General features: G+C 43.9%; 1 protein-coding gene across 1 annotated transcript in view; it reads right to left on the reverse strand.

The window, feature by feature from the left end:
• LOC137348767 (zinc finger protein 850-like) overlaps positions 1 to 18,821 on the reverse strand; it is a 546,053-nt gene that overhangs the window by 2,740 nt on the left and 524,492 nt on the right. The gene's annotated exons all lie outside the window — the stretch shown is intronic.

Below are 18,821 nucleotides of genomic sequence, written 5' to 3' on the forward strand. Positions count from 1 at the left end.
CTAACTAAAGCAGAATGTTGTTACCAGAGTCTGAGACACTCTGTACACTGAGGTGCCCACCAGTCACAGAAGGTATCAAGTATGCTCCCTCTCCAGGGCCACCGGGTATGGAGAAGACCACGGAAGAGGCGCCAGCGGCCAGAGTCACCACCACCAGCCCCCCACCCACCCCCCCCCCCCCCCCACGACACACCCACCCTGGTCCCACACATTTTTATTGTGTTTTATTGAGTTTATTGTGTGTCGTTGTGAGCCCCACATGGATGAGTGTTGAATATTCCATCACCTGAGACGTCTAGGTGTATGATAGGCTTTGGGGGAATCAGGCGGTGAGATACTTGTTTCAGAATGCCCAGCCTCTACCCTGTTCTTGCAGTCACAATGTTGATATTCCTAATCAAGTTCTACTTTCAGTCAACATTGTTTAATGTTGGGGATTCAGTGAGCTTCAAGGGAAGGTGGGTGGTATTTGTTTTGATCAATATACTTGGTACTTATGAAGCTAGGAAGTTACTAGCCGGCTATCAGTTTAAGTCTGTGTCTTATACAAACCCTGCAAAGGGAGGAGTTGTAAATGGGGTTGCAAAATTAGCAGAATCATGAGAGAAATAGCTTATGATGGGGGAAGTTCATTGATGAGGCAGCTGAAAATGGTTGCTCTGAGGACACTTCCATCAGGTAAGATGACATCCACTTTCCTTGTGCCAAGTATAATCTCACTGGGATTTCTTTTCCTGTTGTCTCCCATTGAAACGATTTCTGCATCAATACTGTGATGAGGTTTGCATCTGGGTGCTTCTGGAACCCAAGCTAGGTATCAAGCACCAGGGTATTGGTGAGTAGATACGACCTTTTGGCACTACTCAAAACTCAATCACTTTTCTGATGACTTGTTAACTTTGTCTGTGATAGGATAAATCGGGGCAATCTTTCACCTTGCCTGTTAGAAGTCAGTTTCATTATCATAGCAGCTGGTCGAGTGGGAGAGGCTAGCTCTGAATTTCCAATCCCTAACTGGCCAGCCCAGGGTTGTCCAACATACGACCCATGGGCCAGGATCTGGCCCCCCAAACGTTTCCACCCAGCCCGCAGATGTAAACTGTTCCCAGGGTCGTTCCTCATCCTCACCGTGACTGGAGATGAGAAATGTCCATTTGCCAGTCCAACTTTTAAACTATTGCTCTGTCAGTTTCATGGATGACAGCTCACATAGTCGCAGAGAGTGGAATGTTCTTTTAAAGTTCTTTTAAAAGACAGTTCTTTAAAAAAACACATGGCCAGTTTCACAGGTGACAGGTGTTGACATCAGGAACAGAAGTTTCCCAACAGACTCCGGGTTTTCCGGCAGGTTCTGACTTTAAAACAAAGCCAGCTAGAAAACCCGAAGCCTGTTCGGAAACAGCTGCTCCCGATGTCAACTGCTGTCACCTGTGAACCTGACAATGAACTTTTTTAAAAGAACTGACTTTTAAAAGAACGTTAAAAGAGCATTCCAGTCTCTGCAACTGTGTGATAGAGAGTGGGAGAGAGAGAAGGTGGAGGGAGGGAGAGAAGGGGAGAGACAGAGAGAGAGGGAACAGGGAGGGGGAACAAAGAAAGAGCGAGGGAGAGAGAGAGGGAGACAGAGAAAGAGGGGAGAAAGATTCAAAGAGTCATTTACTTACAGGACAGAAGGAGTACATTCTGTCTTTCGAGTCCATATCGGCTCTCCATGGAGCTATGCAGTTAGTCCCACTCTTTGGCTCATTCCCCATAGCCCTGCAAATCTATTTCCCTCAGGTAGCCATCCAAATTCCTCTTGAAGTCATTGATCGTCTTCACTTCCAACACCAATGTGGGCGGCAACTTCCAGGTCATTACCACTCGCTGTTTAAAAATGTTCTTCCTCATATTGCCCCTGCATGTTTTGCACAAAACTTTCAATCTATGTCCCCTAGTGCCAGAGGAGAGCTGTGTAGGGAAAAGAGAAACGAGATACACACTCACACACACACACACACACACACAGCCACACACACACAAGCACACACAGCGTGGGGAGAGGGGAAGAGTGATCACAGTCTCTCTTGAAAGGTGTACATCGATCCAGAACTCTCTGCATCGTTACATCAAGTGTATGGGCAGAGATTGACTATTTATTAACGCAAAAATAATGCCAGGTACGTCACTAAATCAGTTTTCAATACAATGACGAGAAAGTACGTCAATAAATTAGTCTTCTGATTTAAAGCCTCTTCACAAAAATGCACACTTGTTGATGTTTTTAGGAGTAAGGTAAATTTTTAAGGCTTTTATCTTTCGAAATTTGCTCACCGGCCCCCTGGGCTGAGCACAAATCGCAAAGCGGCCCTCCGCACAAAAAGGTTGGACAACCCTGGCTAGTTAATGCCCCTCCCTCAACTATAGCATTTCTGCAGCTACAGATCTGTTCAGTCACCCTCTTATCTCCAACTTTGATGTCCTTTGCCAATAGTCTCTCTCACCCTGGCCGCTCAGCCTGGCATGGCCCTCATCTACGCTCCTTATAGTCCACGTGCACAGACTTAATGTCCATATCAAACTTCCACGGGTGAATTTAATCTACATATAGATTGGGAAAATCAAATTCGCAATAATGCTGTCGAGGAGGAATTCCTGGAGTGCATGCGTGGTGGTTTATTGGACGAATAAGTTGAGGAAGCAACTGGAGAACAGGCCATCTTAGACTGGTATTGTGAATGAGAAAGGATTAGTTAACAATCTTGTTGCGTGGGGTCCCTTGGGGAAGAGTGAACCTAACATAATAGAATTCTTCATTAAGACGGAGAGTGAGAGAGTTGATTCTGAAACTAGGGTCCTGAATCTAAATAAAGGAAACTATGAAGTTATGAAGTGCGAGTTGGTTATGATAGATTGTGGAACGTAACGTAAAGGGATGACAGTGGAAAGGCAATGACTAACATTTAAAGAGCTCATGGGTGAATTACAACAATTGTTCATTCCTGTCTGGTGAAAAAATAAAACAGGAAGGGTGGCTCAACTGTGGCTTACAAAAGAAATTAAGGATAGTATTAGATCCAAGGAGGAGAAATATAAAATGGCCAGAACAAGCGCAACCTGAGGACTGGGAGCTGTTTAGAATTCAGCAAAGGAGGACAAAGGGATTGATTAAAAAGGGTAAATAGATTATGAGAGTAAGCTTGCAGAGAACATAAAAACTGACTGTAAAAGCTTCTATAGATATGTGAAGAGAAAAAGATTAGTGAAGACAAACGTGGGTCCCTGACAGACAGAAACGGGGGAATTTATAATGGGGAACAAAGAAATGGTAGACCAATTAAATGCATATTTTTGGTTCTGCCTTCACAAAGGAGGACACAAATTACCTTCCAGAAAAGTTGGGGAGCATAGGGTCTAGTGAGAAGGAGGAACTGTATGAAATCAGCATTAGTAGGGAAATGGTGTTAGGAAAACTGATGGGATTTAAGGCCGATAATCTACATCCCAGAGTACTTAAGGAAGTGGCCGTAGAAATAGTAGATGCATTGCTGGACATTTTTCAAGATTCTTTCGACTCTGGAACAGTTACAATGGATTGTAGGGTAGCTAATGTAACCCCACTATTTAACAAAGGAGTTAGAGAGAATACAAGGAATTATAGACCTGTTAGCCTTGACATCAGTAGTGGGGAAAATGCTAGAGTCCATTATAAAAGATGTAATAGCAGAACACTTGGAAAACAATGACAGGATCAAAGATAGTCAACATGGATTTACAAAAGGAAAATCATGCTTGACAATTCTACTGGAATTTTCTGAGGATGTAACCAGTAGAATAGATAAAGGAGAACCAGTGGATTTGGTGTATTTGGACTTTCAGAAGGCTTTCGATAAGGTCCCACATAAGAGATTAGCATGCAAAATTAAAGCACATGGGATTGGGGGCAAGGTAGCGACATGGATAGAGAACTGGTTGGCAGACAGGAAACAAAGAGTTGGAATAAATGGGTCTTTTTCCAAGTGGCAGGCAGTGACTAGTGGGGTACCATAGGGATCAGTGCTAGGACCTCAACTATTCACAATATATATTAATGATATATATGAGGGAATCGAATGTAATGTATCCAAGTTTGCAGACAACACAAAGCTGGGTGGGAGTGGGAGCTGTGAGGAGGATGCAGAGAAGCTCCAGTGTGATTTGGACAGGTTGAGTGAGTGGGAAAATACATGGTAAATGCAGTATAATGTAGATAAATGTGAGGTTATCCACTTTGGTGGCAAAAACAGAAAGGCAGATTATTATATAAATGGCGATAGATTGAGAAAGGGGGAGGTGCAGCAAGACCTGGGTGTCCTTGTGCATCAGTCGCTGAAAGTAAGCACGCAGGTGCAACAGGCAGTTAAGAAGGCAAATGGTATGTTGGCCTTCATAGTGAGAGGATTCGAGTACAGGGCAAGGATGTCTTGCTGCAATTATACAAGACCTTGGTGAGACCACATTTGGAGTATTGTGTGCAGTTTTGGTCTCCTTATCTGAGGAAGGATTTCCTTGCTATGGAGGGAGTGCAGCGAAAGCTAACCAGACTGATTCCTGGGATGGCAGGACTGAGGTATGAAGAGAGATTGAGTCGATTAGGCTTGTATTCACTCGAGTTTCAAAGAATGAGAGGGTATCTCATAGAAACCTACAAAATGCTAACAGGACTGGTCAGAATAGATGCCTGAAGGATGTTCCCGATGGCGGGGCAGTCCAGGACCAGGGGTCACAATCGAAGGATAAGAGGTAAGCCATTTAGGACTGAGATGAGATGAGATTTCTTCACCCAGAGAGTAGTGAACCTTTGGAATTCTCTATCACAGAAAGCAGTTGAGGCCAAATCATTAAATATATTCAGGAAAGAGTTCGATATAGTTCTTAAGGCTAAAGGGATCAAGGGATATGGGGAGAAAGCGGGCACAGGGTACTGAGTTTGGATGATCTGCCATGATCGTATTGAATGGCGGTGCAGGCTGGAAGGGCCGAATGGCGCACTCCGACTCCTACTTTTCTATGTTTGTATGTTTCTAAACGACTGTTTTTACCAATCAACATCAGAACCACGTAAAGCGCTATCGTGTCCTGCTAAATCTGCTCACTATTCCAGGATCGTTCTGGAATATAAAGATAAACCACGGCTTCTTTTTTCAACTATAAACCATCTTCTTAAACCCTTTCTACTGGTCCACCCCCACTTCCAAACACAAGCGTGAAGAATTCATGAACTACTTTGTCACGAAGGTTGAGACCGTTTATCTGCCGCTGCCAATCCTCTCCATTTCCCTAGAGAATTGGGCCAAAACGTAAGGCCTACCCTGAACTTACATTCTTCCATCGTTTCTCTCCCTCATGCCCTCACTTTGCCCACGCAGCTCATCTCCTGCTCCAAGAACCCTACTCCCACCAAACTGCTGAGCATACAACTTCCTTACCTGTGCTCCATGTTTGCTGATAGTGTTAATGGTTCCCTCTGCTCAGCCACTGCTTCCCTCCCGTTCAAATCTGCTGTCATCACCCCTCTCCTCGAATAACCCTCAGTCCTTGTAAACGATCACCCGATCTCCAACATCCCTTTTCTCTCCAAAGTCCTTGAATGTACTGTTGTGTCCCAAACCCAATACATCTTTCCCCAACATCATGCTTGAATTCCTCCAAGAACGTTTCAAATCTTGACAGAATATTTAAACAGCCTTTATCAAAGACACAAATTATATCCTATGTGACTATGCCAATGATAAACTATCTCTCTTTATCCTTCTCGACATGTCTTCTGCCATTGACATGGTTCATCATACAATCCTACTGGAACACATCGCCCCCATCGTCCAGCTGGGTGGGAGTCCCTTGGTCTGGTTCAATTCTTATCTATTCAGTCATAGACAACCATTTCTCTTCAGACTCCTGCATCTCTACCTTTGGAGTCCCGAAAGCATCTATCTCTAATTTGTCATGCTGATTGCCCGACACTCAGTATCCAATGCATGGAAATTTCCTCCAACTAAATATTGGGAAACAGAAGCAATTCTCTTCAGTCACAGACTCAAATTCCATTCCTTCGCCATGGACTCCATCCAGCTTCGTGGAAAAATCTAAGGCTAAAACAGATTGTTCACAAATTTGGGGTCGTATTTGATCCCGAGATGACCTTCTGACCACATATTCAGGACATCATGAAGACCATTTATTTCCAGCTCAGTAACAGTTCTTAATAGTTGTGGACAATTAATCAACCAACTGGAGAAGGAGGTTTCACAAACAGCCCCATCCCCAATGAAGCATTTGCAACCATCTTCAGCCCCTTCCTTAGGTCTCTACCATGACAGATATCATTCTTTAATCGATTTGATTCACTCCACGGAATACCAAGAAACGGCTGAAGGCACTGTGTACAGAAAAAGCTATGGGCCCTGACAACATCCCGGCTGCAGTGCTGAAAACTTGCCTTCCAAAACTAGCTGCACCACTAGCCAAGCTGTTCCAGTACAGCAACAACACTGATCTACTCCATAATATGGAATATTGCCCAGATATATCCAATCCACAAGAAGCAGGATAAATTGAATCCAGTCAATTACCGCCCCATCAGTTTACTGTCAATTGTCAGTAAAGTGATGGACAATGTCAATGACAGTGCCATTAACTGCCAAATAACGCAGCGACAACCCGCTCATCGTAACAGAGTTTTGGTTCCACCAGGGTCACTCGTCTCCAGACCTTATTCGAGCATTGGTACAAACTTGAGCAAAAGAGCTGAATTGAAGAGGTGAGGTGAGAGTGACTGCCTTTGACATTAAGGCAGTATTTGCCCAAAAATGGCAACAAAAAGTCCCAGCAAAAGGGAAGTCAATGGGAATGAGGGAGAAAACCTATGACTGGTTGAAGTCATACCTAGCACAAAGAAATAAGGTTGTGGCTGTAGGAGGTCAATCATCTCAGTCCCAGGACATCATTACAGGAGTTTCTCAGGATGGTGTCCTAGGCCCAAACATATTCAGCTGCATTATCAATGATCTTCTACCCATTATAATGCCAGCAGTGGAAATGTTCGCTGATGATTGCACAGTGTTCAGTACCATTCACAACTCCTCAGATACTGAAGTAGTCCGAGTCCATATGCAACAAGACCTGGACAACATTTAGACTCGGGCTGATAAGCGGCAAGTTACATTCACGCCACACAAGTGCCAGGAAATGACCATCTCAAACAATAGAGTATCTAACCACGTCTTCTTAATGTTCAATGCCGTTAGCATTGCTAACTTCCCACTCCCCCACTATCAACATCCTGGGGGTGATCATTGATCAGAAACCGAACTGGACCAGCCATATAAATACTGTGGCCAGAGCAGGAGGTGAGAGGTTGGGTGTTCTGCCCTGAGCAACTCACCTCCTGACTCCCCAATGCCTGTCCATCTACAAGGCTCAAGTCGAGAATGTGATGGAATACCCTCTACTGTCTGGATGAGTGCAGCTCCAACAACACTCAAGAAGCTCGACACCATCCAGGGCAAAGCGGCCTGCTTGACTAAAACCCCATCCACCACCTTAAACCTTCATTCGCTCCACCATCGATGCACAATGGCAGCAGTGTGTACGATCCATAAGATGCAGTGCAGCAACCCACCGAGGCTCCTTTGACAGTACCTTCTAAACCTGAGACCTATACTTACAAGAATAAGGGCAGTAGATGCATGGAAACACGATCATCTGCAAGTTCCCGACAAAACCACTCACCATCCTGACTTGGAACTTTATTGCCATTTCTTTACTGTCACTGGATCAAAATGCTGCAAATCCCCGTCTAACAGCAGTGTGGAGATACCTGCACCACATAGACTGCAGTGATTGGAAAAGGTGGCTCACCAACACGTTCTCAAGGAACAATTAGGGATGGGCACCAACTGCTGATCTTACCAGCGACGCTCTAATCACATGAATGAAAAAAAAAAAAAGAACACTGTTTCGCTCCTCTCAGTTGCTGCTGAAACCCTGATCCATGCCTTTGTTCATTCTAGACTTGTCTATTCCAATGCTCTCCTGGACCGCCTCTCATCTTCCACCCTGCATAATTTTGAGCTCATCCAAATACCTGTTGCATGTTTCCAATCTTTCACCTGTTCAGTTCACCCATTAGCGCTCTGCTCACCACCCGACCTTGGCTCCCGGTCCAGCATCACCTCAATTTTGAAATTCTCATCCTTGTTTTCAAATTCTTCTATTGCTTCACCCTGCGCAATCTCTGTAGACTTTTACAGATGTAAAAACCTTTGCAATCCCTGCACTCCTCCAATCTTAGTCTTCTGTGCGTCCCTGAGTTTAATCACTCCTCCACTGGTGGCCATGTCTTCAACCTTCGCCCTAACTTCTAGAATTCATTCCCCAAACTTCTCTGGTCCCAGATTTGGAAAAAAAGATTCCAAGTTAACCGGAAAAATCTCTCTCAGTTTTAAATTGTGATTCTATGTAAAGAATAGAGAGATAAAGCGATAAAGAGAGAAATTGCGCAAAAAAATTGATAACCTCATGTGGGTCACTGCCTGTCTGATTATCTTCTCATCTGACTACCATACTCTATTTGTATCCATTTATCTATCTTGCTACAGCACAGTGGCACAGTGGTTAGCACCGCAGCCTCGCAGCTCCAGTGACCGGGTTCAGTTCTGGGTACTGCCTGTGTGGAGTTTGCAAGTTCTCCCTGTGACTGCGGGGATTTTCGCCAGGTGCTCCGGTTTCCTCCCACAGCCAAACACTTGCAGGTTGATAGGTAAAGTTGATAGGTAAATTGTCTGTTATAAATTGCCCCTAGTATAGGTAGGCGGTAGGGGAATTGTGGGGATGTGGTAGGAATATGAGATTAATGCAGGATTAGTATAAATGGGTGGCTGATGGTCGGCACAGACTCGGTGGGCCGAAGGGCCTGTTTCAGTGCTGCATCTCTAAATAAATAAACTGTACTTGGCATTGATAAGACCACACCTCGAGTGCTGCATACAGTTTAGAGCTCCTTATTTAAGGATAGATATCCTTGCATTTGAGGCAATTCAGCCGAAGGTTCTCGAGGCTGATTCCTGGGATGAAGGTGTTGTCTTATGAGGAGGGGTTGAGCAGGTTGGGCCTATACTCATTGGAGTTTAGAAGAATGAGAGGGTGATCTTATTGAAACATAAAATTCTGAGTAGATTTAACAGGATTGATGCTGAGAGGATGTTTCCCCTCATGGGGAATCTTTTTTTAAAAATTCGTTTGTGGGATGTGAGCGTCACTGGCTAGTCCAGCATTTATAGCCCATTCCTCATTGTCCTTGAACTGAATGGCTTGATACGCCATTTCAGAGGGAATTTAAGAGTCAACCACATTGATGTGGGTCTGGACCAACATGTAGGGCAGGCCAGGTGAGTACAGCAGATTTCCTTCCCTAAAGGACATTAGTGAATCAGATACGGTTTTACAACAATCGACAATCGTTTCATGCTCATCATTAGACTAACTTTTAATCCCAGATGTAATAATTGAGTTAAAATTTCACCACCTGCTGTGGTGGGATTCAAACACAAGCCTCTAGCGCATTAGCCTGGACTCTGCAGTACTAACTCATTGACATTACCACTACGCCACTGACTCTTCTAGAACTGGACAGCACAGTTTCAAAATAAGGTGGTCTCTCCCTTTAAGATGGCAGTAAGGAGGAATTTCTTTTCTTATAGGATCGTTAGTCTTTGGAATTCCCTCCTGCAGAGAGTAGCTGAGGCTGGGTCATTGAATATATTCAAGGCAGCCTTCGACAGATTTTTGATCTACAGCGGAGTGAAGGGTTATGGGGGGGAGAGGCAGGGCAGGCAGGAAAGTGGATTTGAGGCCACAATCAATTCAGCCATGATCTTTTTGAATGGTGGAGCAGGCATAAGGGGCCGAATGGCCTAATTCTGTTCCTATTTATTATGATATTACGTCCAGATGGGTGCAGTTTGCTGCAGGGTCACAGGATATTGATCAGGACTAGAAACACTGCATTATTTTCCCTCCTATGCCAAGGTAATTACGGACAAGGCATTTGACAAGGTCCCACATGGCAGACTGGTCAGTAAAATGAAAGGCATGGTATACAGGGGACTGTGGCAGGTTGGATCCAGAACTGGCTCATGGACAGGAAACAAAGGGTGAGCAGTTGACGGATAGTTTTGTGAATGGAAAGCGGTTTCCAGTGGAATTCCACAGGGCTCAGTGTTGGGTCCCTTGCTGTTTGTGGTATATATTAATGATTTGGACCTAAATGTGGAAGACATGATTGGGAAATTTGCTGATGCCACAAACATTGGCCGTGCAGTTGATAGTGAGGAGGATAGCCATAGATTCCAGAAAGATATCAATGGTTTGGTTGAGTGGGTGGAAAAGTGGCAAATGGAATTCAATCCAGATAAGTGTGAGGGCATTTGATGAGGGCAAATAAAGTGAGGGAATACACAATAAACGGGAGGATATTGAGAGAGGTATAAGGAATGAGAGACCTTGGAGTGCATGTCCCTGAAGGTGGCAGGACAGGTAGACAGAGTAGTGAAGAAATCGTATGGAATGGTTTCCTTGATTTGGCGAGGTATAGAATACAAATGCAGGGATGTAATGCTGAAACTGTATAAACGCTGGTTCAGCCTCAGATAGAGTATTGCATACAGTTTTGGCCACCACTTTACAGAAAGGACATAATTGCTTTGGAGAGAGTACAGAGCAGATTTACAGGAATGCTGTCAGGGCTCAAAAGTTGTAGCAATGAGGAAGAATGGATAGGCTAGGGTTGTTTTCCTTACAACAGAGGAGTCTGAAGGGTGACTTAATTGAGTGTACAAAATTATGAGGCGCCTAGATAGAGTAGACAAGAAGGACCCATTTCACCTAGTGAAGAGGTCAATTACCAGGGGGCACACATTTAAGGAATTGGTCGAAGGATTGGAGGGGACATGAGGAAAAACGTTTTCACCCATAGGGTGGTGAGTGTCTGGAATTCACTGCCAGGAAGGGTGGTGGAGGCAGAACCCTCAATTCGTTTAAAAGGTACCTGGATATGCACCTGAAGTGCTAGAACCAGCAAGGCTATGGACCAGGTGCTGGAAGGTGGGATTAAATTGAGTGGCTAGTATTTTCGGCCACCACGGACATGACGGGCTGAATGGCCTCCTTCTGTGCCATAATTTTTCTATGGTTCTATGGTACACTGCAGACTCCAACTCCAAACAGTAGAGGGCAAAAATTGAAGCTGGAACCTGCTGGTGGTTTTGGTTTGCTGCTACACCAGGGCAGTGCTTTATTATAAACCATCTCTCCTGCTGAAACATCAGTCACAGGTAAAGCAATTCGATTCTGTCCCTGGATTCTATTATAATGCTGCATGTTTGCCCCAAATTCTATCAGATGGTTGCTGTTGCCCTCAGTCTGAAATATAAGCACTTTTTTTTCTTCCTTACAGTAAATTTAGTGACAATTGTGATCCTGTCTTGAGGAAGATGTGGTCTGTCCAAATGTGTGACGCGCTACCTGGTGGCCATGGCAGCGGCAGATCTACTGGTCGTTATCACTGATCTGATATTCAGACAGATTCCTATTCGTTATCCGGCCCAGTTTCAGTTCATGTCGAAGATTAAAGTGTGTAATATCCACGCCATCCTTATTTATGCAGCCACAGACTGCTCTGTCTGGTTCACAGTCACTTTCACCTTTGATCGATTTGTGGCCATTTGTGGCCGGAAGCTGAAAATAAAATATTGCAATGAGAAAACGGCAACTGTGGTTCTAGGAACAGTGAGTGTGCTGTTCTGTGTAAAGAACATTTTCTGGTACTTTATGTATGGAAGTGGATATATGTTTGAAAATAATCCCTGGTTTTGTTCAGTAACTTTGAATGTCATTTATTCACCAGTATGGACAGTAATTGAATCCTTTCATTACGTGTTAAACCCATTTGTTCCTTTTGTTAGAATTCTGCTGCTCAATGCTTTAACCGTCAGACATATTTTAGTGTCCAGCAGAGCTCGCAGGAGACTCCGGGCTCGCAGCAGTGGGGAGAATCCCAGTGACCCAGAGATGGAAAAGCAAAGGATCATTTTACTATTGGTTATATCGGGGAATTTTATCCTGTTATGGGCTGTGTTTCTGTTCTATTCTGTATGCAACCGATTGTATTTATTAGATGTTATTCCTCTACGTCTACGTATATTTGTACCAGAAGTGGGATTTATGCTTCAGCTCCTGAGTTGCTGCACCAACACGTGTATTTATGCAGTAACCCAGACTAAGTTCAGAGAGGAGTTTAAGAATGTGGTGAAATATCCCTTTACTGTAATGGTTAAATTCATTAAATAATAATCAGACTTTCTATCATCACAACATGTTGGTTTGTTGTCTGAACCAATCCTCTCATCTCTGTTCTGAAGAAGGTCACTGACCCAAAATGTTAACTTTGCTTCTCTCTCCACAGATGCTGCCAGACCTGCTGAGTATTTCCAGCATTTATTGTTTTTATTGCAGATTCCCAGCATCTGCAGTATTTTATTTTTGTTTTAGTTTAGAACTGAATCCAGCCAGAGTCAGCACCTTGAGGAAAAGAACACGAGAACATAAAGAGTAGCAGGAGTGGGCTATTTGGCCCTTTCAGTCTGCTCCATAATTCAATAAGATCATGGTTCATTTTCTATCTCAACGACACTCCTGCACTATCTCCATATTGCTTGATTTTTCCTAGTATTCAAAGATCTATCACTCTCTGTGTTGAATATACTCAATGACTGAATATCCACAGTTCTCTGTGGTAGAGAATTTTAATAATATAAAAGCAAAATAACGTGGATTCCATTCCATTCTCCCAATATCTCTGTCTCTGACACCTCTGTTCTGATGATGCAACCTTCCACAACAACCCTTCTGATATGTCTCCATTTTTCTCAACCAAGGATTCCCCTCCCACTGTGGTTGATAGGGCTCTAAACAGTGTCCATCCAATTTACCGCACTTCTGCCCTCACCCCTTCCCAACCCCCGCTCCCCCCCCCCCCACCCCGCCTCCAGACCGTGACAGGGTTCTCCTTGTTCTCACTTTCCACCCCACCAGCCTCCAAAGGAGCATCCTCCGACATTTCCAGCACCTCCAGCGTGATGCCACCACCAAGCACACCTTCTCCTCTCCTCCCCTGTCAGGATTCTGAAGGCTTTTTTTTCCTCTACGAAACCCTGGCCCACTCCTCCATTACCCCCTAACGCCTCGTCCCCTTCACATGGCACCTTCCTGTACAATTAGAGGAGGTGTAATACCTGCCCTTTTGCCTCCTCTCTCCTCATCACCCAAGGCCCCAAACACTCCTTTCAGGTGAAGCAAAGATTTACTTGTATTTCTTTCAATTTAGTATCCTTTGTTCACTGCTCACAATCGGAGAGACCAAATGCAGATTGGGTGACCTTTTTGTGGAACCCATCCGCTCAGTCCAGAAGCATGACCCCAAGCTTCTCAATCAGCACAATCAGCCCCAATCCCAAGAATCAGTCTCGTGGATCTTTGATGCACTCGCTCTCAGAGAAGTGTATCCAAAGCTGTTATTAATCATTTTCAGGATTCAGAGAGTCCATGCACTTGGGTTTCTTCATCAATCATTTAATAACTACATCACAACCTGATTACAGAATATCATTTCTACTCACTAATTATGTCTTTGAATGGCAGGGTTGTTACCCAATATTCCCTGCAGTTGTAAATGTGGTCTATTCACTCTACAGGAACCCAGTGTGCAGGCGCAGTCCTGGGCTGTATATGGAGCATGTGTAGTGTCACAGTGATCAAAGGCATGCAGGTGCTGGAGGGATGGAATTGGTCGCGAGGGAATGAAAACAAATAGCTTCAATCTGTTTTATATTTAAGTAGTAAGTTTCATTGTATTACCAAGGTTTAGATTAGTACAGTAAATGCTGGTGAGGAGAGGCATTACTTAAAACATTAAGAAAATAATGTATTAGTTATTTAAAACACCATTAGGTAGGCAGGGCAGGTGATGTGTTGTAGCAGCAGTATTTGGGTGCTCGTGGACACCAATGTGATCAAAGGCAATCACGTCTGCAATACGTGTCGACAGTCTGAGTCGACGAGCTGGAGGCCGAGCTGCAGACACTGCGATGTATCAGGAAGGGAGAAAGTGCCAGAAGGCAGTCACACCCCATAGAATAGGGTATTTCGATGTGGTCAAGGACAGGAGGGTATGACTGCGACTGAGGCACGTAAGCAGCGAGAAGGCATAAATGGAGGAGACTCAGCCCTTGCAATTGTCCAGCAGGTTTGGGGTTCTTTGACCTTGTATGGATGAGAGCAGGAGCTGCAGGGTGGAAGTAATTCAAACTGTGGGAGTAAATAGGAATGTAGTGGTAGTAGGAGACAATATAGTTAGGGTCGTAGTCACCGTTCTCTGCAGCCAAGAGTGAGAGTCCACAAGGCTGTGTTACCAGTCCGGTGCCAGGTTTCAGGATATCTGCATTGGTGTGGAGAGCAACCTGCTGTGGGAGGGGAAGGATCCTGTTGTCATGGTCCACATGGGTACCAACAACATAGATAGGACTAAGAAAGAGGTTCTGCATAGGGAATATGAGCGGCTAGGGACTAAATTAAGCAGAACCTCAAAAGTAATCATCTCTAGATTATTCCTCAGTCACAAGCAAATTGAAACTGGGTAAATAAGATTAGAGAGATGCATGCGTGGCTCAAAGGTTTTTGTGGGAGAAATGGGTTTCGATTCATGGGGCACTGTCACCAGGACCCGGGAATGTACCATTGGGACAGTCTTCACCTGAACCGTGCTGAGACCAGTATTGTGGGGAGTCGTCTCACTAGGGTGATAGAGAGGACTTTAAACTAAATAGTACGGGGAAGGGATCATGTGAGAGGAGATGTGGCAAACAAAGCAAAACAACGAGGTAATAGAGCAGAGTAGCGATTTGGGTAATGATAACCAGAGTGTGGCAGGCAGGGACAGAGCATACAAACGTAAGACAGCATCAGCAGATAAGGGCAAAGATTGCAGAAGTGGTAAAAAAAGACAGTTAAAGGTTGTACATCTGAATGCGTGCAGCATTCATAACAAAATAGATGAATTGTTAGCACCGATAGAAATAAGTATGTATGGCCTGATAGCCATGACAGAGACATGGTTGCAAGATGACCATGGCTGGGGCCTGAATATTGAAAGATATTCGACATTTTGAAAAGACAGGAAGCTAGGAAAAGGTGGTGGGGTCGCTTTGTTATTTTAGGATGTCATTAGTACAGTCGCAAGAGATGACCTTAGCTTAGAAGAGCAAGTTGTAAAATCAGTTTGGGTAGAGACATCACATAGGAAATATACGAGGGCACTTGTGAGCGTAGTTTATAGGCCTCCTAACAGTTGCTACAATGTAGGGCAGAGTATACAGGAAGAAATAAATGAGGCATGTAACAAAGGTACCGGAATAGTCATGGGTGACGTTGGTCTATATGTAAATTGGGTGAATCAGATTGGCAAAGGTAGCCTGGAAAATGAGTTCATAAAGTGCATTCGGGACAATTTCTGACAGCAATACGTTCTAGAGCCAACTAGGGAGCAGACTGTTCTAGACATGGTAATGTTATATGAGACCGGATTAATTAATAAACTCTTGGTAAAGGAGTCTCTAGACGACAGCAATCCTAACATGATAAAATTTCACGTTCATTTTGAAGGGGAGAACTGTGGGTCTAAGACTAGTGTTTTAAACCTAAATAAAGGTAATTATAAGGGTATAAATAGAGAGCTAGTTTATGTAGACTGTGAAATTTGAATAAAAGTTAGGACAGTAGAGATGCAGTGGCACACTTTTAATTAGATATTTAATAACTTTCAGCAAAGATTTATCCAAGTGAGAAATATTTTTTGAGAAGGATGCATCATCCGTGGCTAAAAAAGGAAGTTAAGGATAGTATCAAATTAAAAGGAACACAGTACAAATCCGCAAAGATTCCTGGTGGGTCAGACGATTGGACAGATTTTAAGAATCAGCAAAGAATGATGAAGAAAGAATTGAGGGAACAAATAGATTATGAGAGAAAACAAGCTAGTAATATGAAAACAGATAGAGTTTCCACAAGTATTCAAAGAAGAAAGGAGTAACTAAAGCTAATGTTGGTCTTCTAGAGGGAGAGCGTCTGGGGAATTGATTGTGGAAAACAAGGAAATGGCAATGATGTTTAACAGGTTCTTCGTGTTTTTTTTTCCACTGTAGAAGACTTATAAAACCTGCCAAATAAACTTGAAAATCAATAGGTGAAAGGGAGAGTGGAACGTAAAACAATCACCATCACCAGGAAACAGGTGTGATGATAACTATTAGACCTGAAGGCTGACTAGTCCCCAGGATCAGATGGCCTGCATCCTAGGGTCTTAAAAGAAGGGGCTGCTTATATACAATCTTACAAAATTCCTTAGTTCTAGAAGGTCCCAGCAGATTGGAAAATAAGAAATGTACCTCCTTAATTCAAGTAAGGAGGGACTCAGTAAGCAAGAAACTGTAGGCCATTTAGCCGATCATCTGTCAGAGGGAAATTACTAGAATCGATCATTAAGGAGGTTATAGCAGGATACTTAGAAAATCACAATAGGATCAGACAGAGTGAGCATGGTTTTGTGAAAGGGAAAGCGTGTTTCACTAATTTATTAGAGTTCCCCGAGGAAGTAGCATGCTAGGTGGACAAAAGGGAACCTGTAGATGTGGTGTACTTAGATTTCCAAAAGGCATTTGATAAGGTACCATATCAAAGGTGACGACACAAACTAAGAGCACATAGTATCTGGGATAACATGTCAGCATGGATGAAGGATTGCTTAGCAGTTGGAAGCAGAGAGTAGAGATAAATGGGTGTTTCGGGTTGGCAAGCTGTAACTAGTGGAACGCCACAAGGATCAGTGTTGGAGCCTCAATTTTTGTTTTGCAATATATATCAATGACTTGGATGAAGGTAGCCAAATATGCTGAAGACACCAAGATAGGAAGGGAAGTAAGTCTGGACCAATACGTTGAGGAACCAACTGGAGAACAGGCCATCCTAGATTGGGTATTGTGTAATGAGAGAGGAATAATTGACAATCAAGTGGCGCGAGCCCCTTGGGGATGAGCAACCATAATATGATAGAATTCTTCATCAAGATGGAGAATGACGTAGTTTATTCTGAGACAAGGTCCTGAATCTTAGTAAAGGAAACTACAAAAGTATGAGGCCCGAGTTGGCTAACACGGATTGGGAAATGTTACCTAAAGGAATGGCCGTGGATAGGCAATGGCAAACATTTAAAGAGCGCAAGGATGAACTGCAAGAATTGTTTATCCCTGTCTGGCACAAATGTAAAACACACCTCGAATATTGTGTGCAGTTTTGGTCTCCTTATCTGAGGAAGAATGTTCTTGCTATAGAGGGAGTGCAGAGAAGGTTTACCAGACTGATTCCTGGGATCACAGGTCTGATGTATGAGGAGAGATTGAGTTGGTTGGGCTCATATTCGCTGGAGTTAAGAATAGTGAGGGGGGATCTCATAGAAACCTATAAAATTCTGACAGGTAGATGCAGGAAGGATGTTCCCGATGGTGGGGGAGTCCAGAACCAGGGGTCATAGTCTAAGTATACGGGTAAACCTTTCATGACTGAGATGAGGAGAAATTTCTTCACTTCGCTTGCACAGAAAGCAGTTGAGGCCAAAACATTGCATGTTTTCAAGAAGGAGTTAGATATAGCTCTTAGGTCTAAAGGGATCAAAGGGTATGGGGTGAAAGCGGGAACATGTTACTGAGTTGGATGATCAGCAATGATCATAATGAATGGCGTAGCAGGCTCGGAAGGTCGAATGGCCTTCTCTTGCTCCTATTTTCTATGCTTCTATAAAGCCACAATCAAATAAGCCCTGATCTTATCAAATGGTGGAGCAAATTCTAAGGACTGACTGGCCTATTCCTACTCCTAATTCTTGTGTTTTTAAGTGGGGGTGTTGGATGTGGGACTGGGTCACTGGCCTCCTGTGTATGTCCTTTTTTTGCATCAGTTTGAGCTGGAATGGAGATGGAGGAGAAGCTGCTGGGTTTAACCCCGAGTACTTTTGAGCCCAGTCGAGCTGAACAATTTCCAATGTTAGACGGTCAATGGAGGTAGATTCCAAACGGGATGAGGTTGCTAAACAGACACAGACCACTCGATATAATAGAGTATTTCTTTAGCAACAAGTATTTCTGTGGAGGCTCTTAATCCATTTTACATTGACTTTTTTTTAACTTCATTCTAGGGATATGGGCATCACTAGCCAGAACGGCAGATGTTGCCATTGCATGGGCAGCACAGTGGCGCAGTGGTTAGCACCGCAGCCTCACAGCTCCAGCGACCCGGGTTCAATTCTGGGTACTGCCTGTGTGGAGTTTGCAAGTTCTCCCTGTGTCTGTGTGGGTTTCCTCCGGGTGCTCCGGTTTCCTCCCACCACCAATAGACTTGCAGGTTGATAGGTAAATTGGCCATTATAAATTGCCCCTAGTATAGGTAGGTAGTAGGAGAATATAGGGACAGGTGGGGATGTGGTCGGAATATGGGATTAGTGTAGAAATGGGTGGTTGGTGGTCGGCATAGACTCGGTGGGCCGAAGGGCCTGTTTCAGTGCTGTATCTCTAAATAAGAAAAAAAAATAAGTCCCCAGTTGCTCATTGAGATGGTGGGCCTTCTTCTTCAACCACTGCAATCCGTGTGTTGAAGGTGCTCCCACAATGGTGTTAGGGAAGGAGGTACAGGAATGTCAA

This window comes from Heterodontus francisci, chromosome 34 (assembly GCF_036365525.1).
Source record: "Heterodontus francisci isolate sHetFra1 chromosome 34, sHetFra1.hap1, whole genome shotgun sequence".
In the NCBI taxonomy this organism is placed as follows: Eukaryota; Metazoa; Chordata; class Chondrichthyes; order Heterodontiformes; family Heterodontidae; genus Heterodontus; species Heterodontus francisci.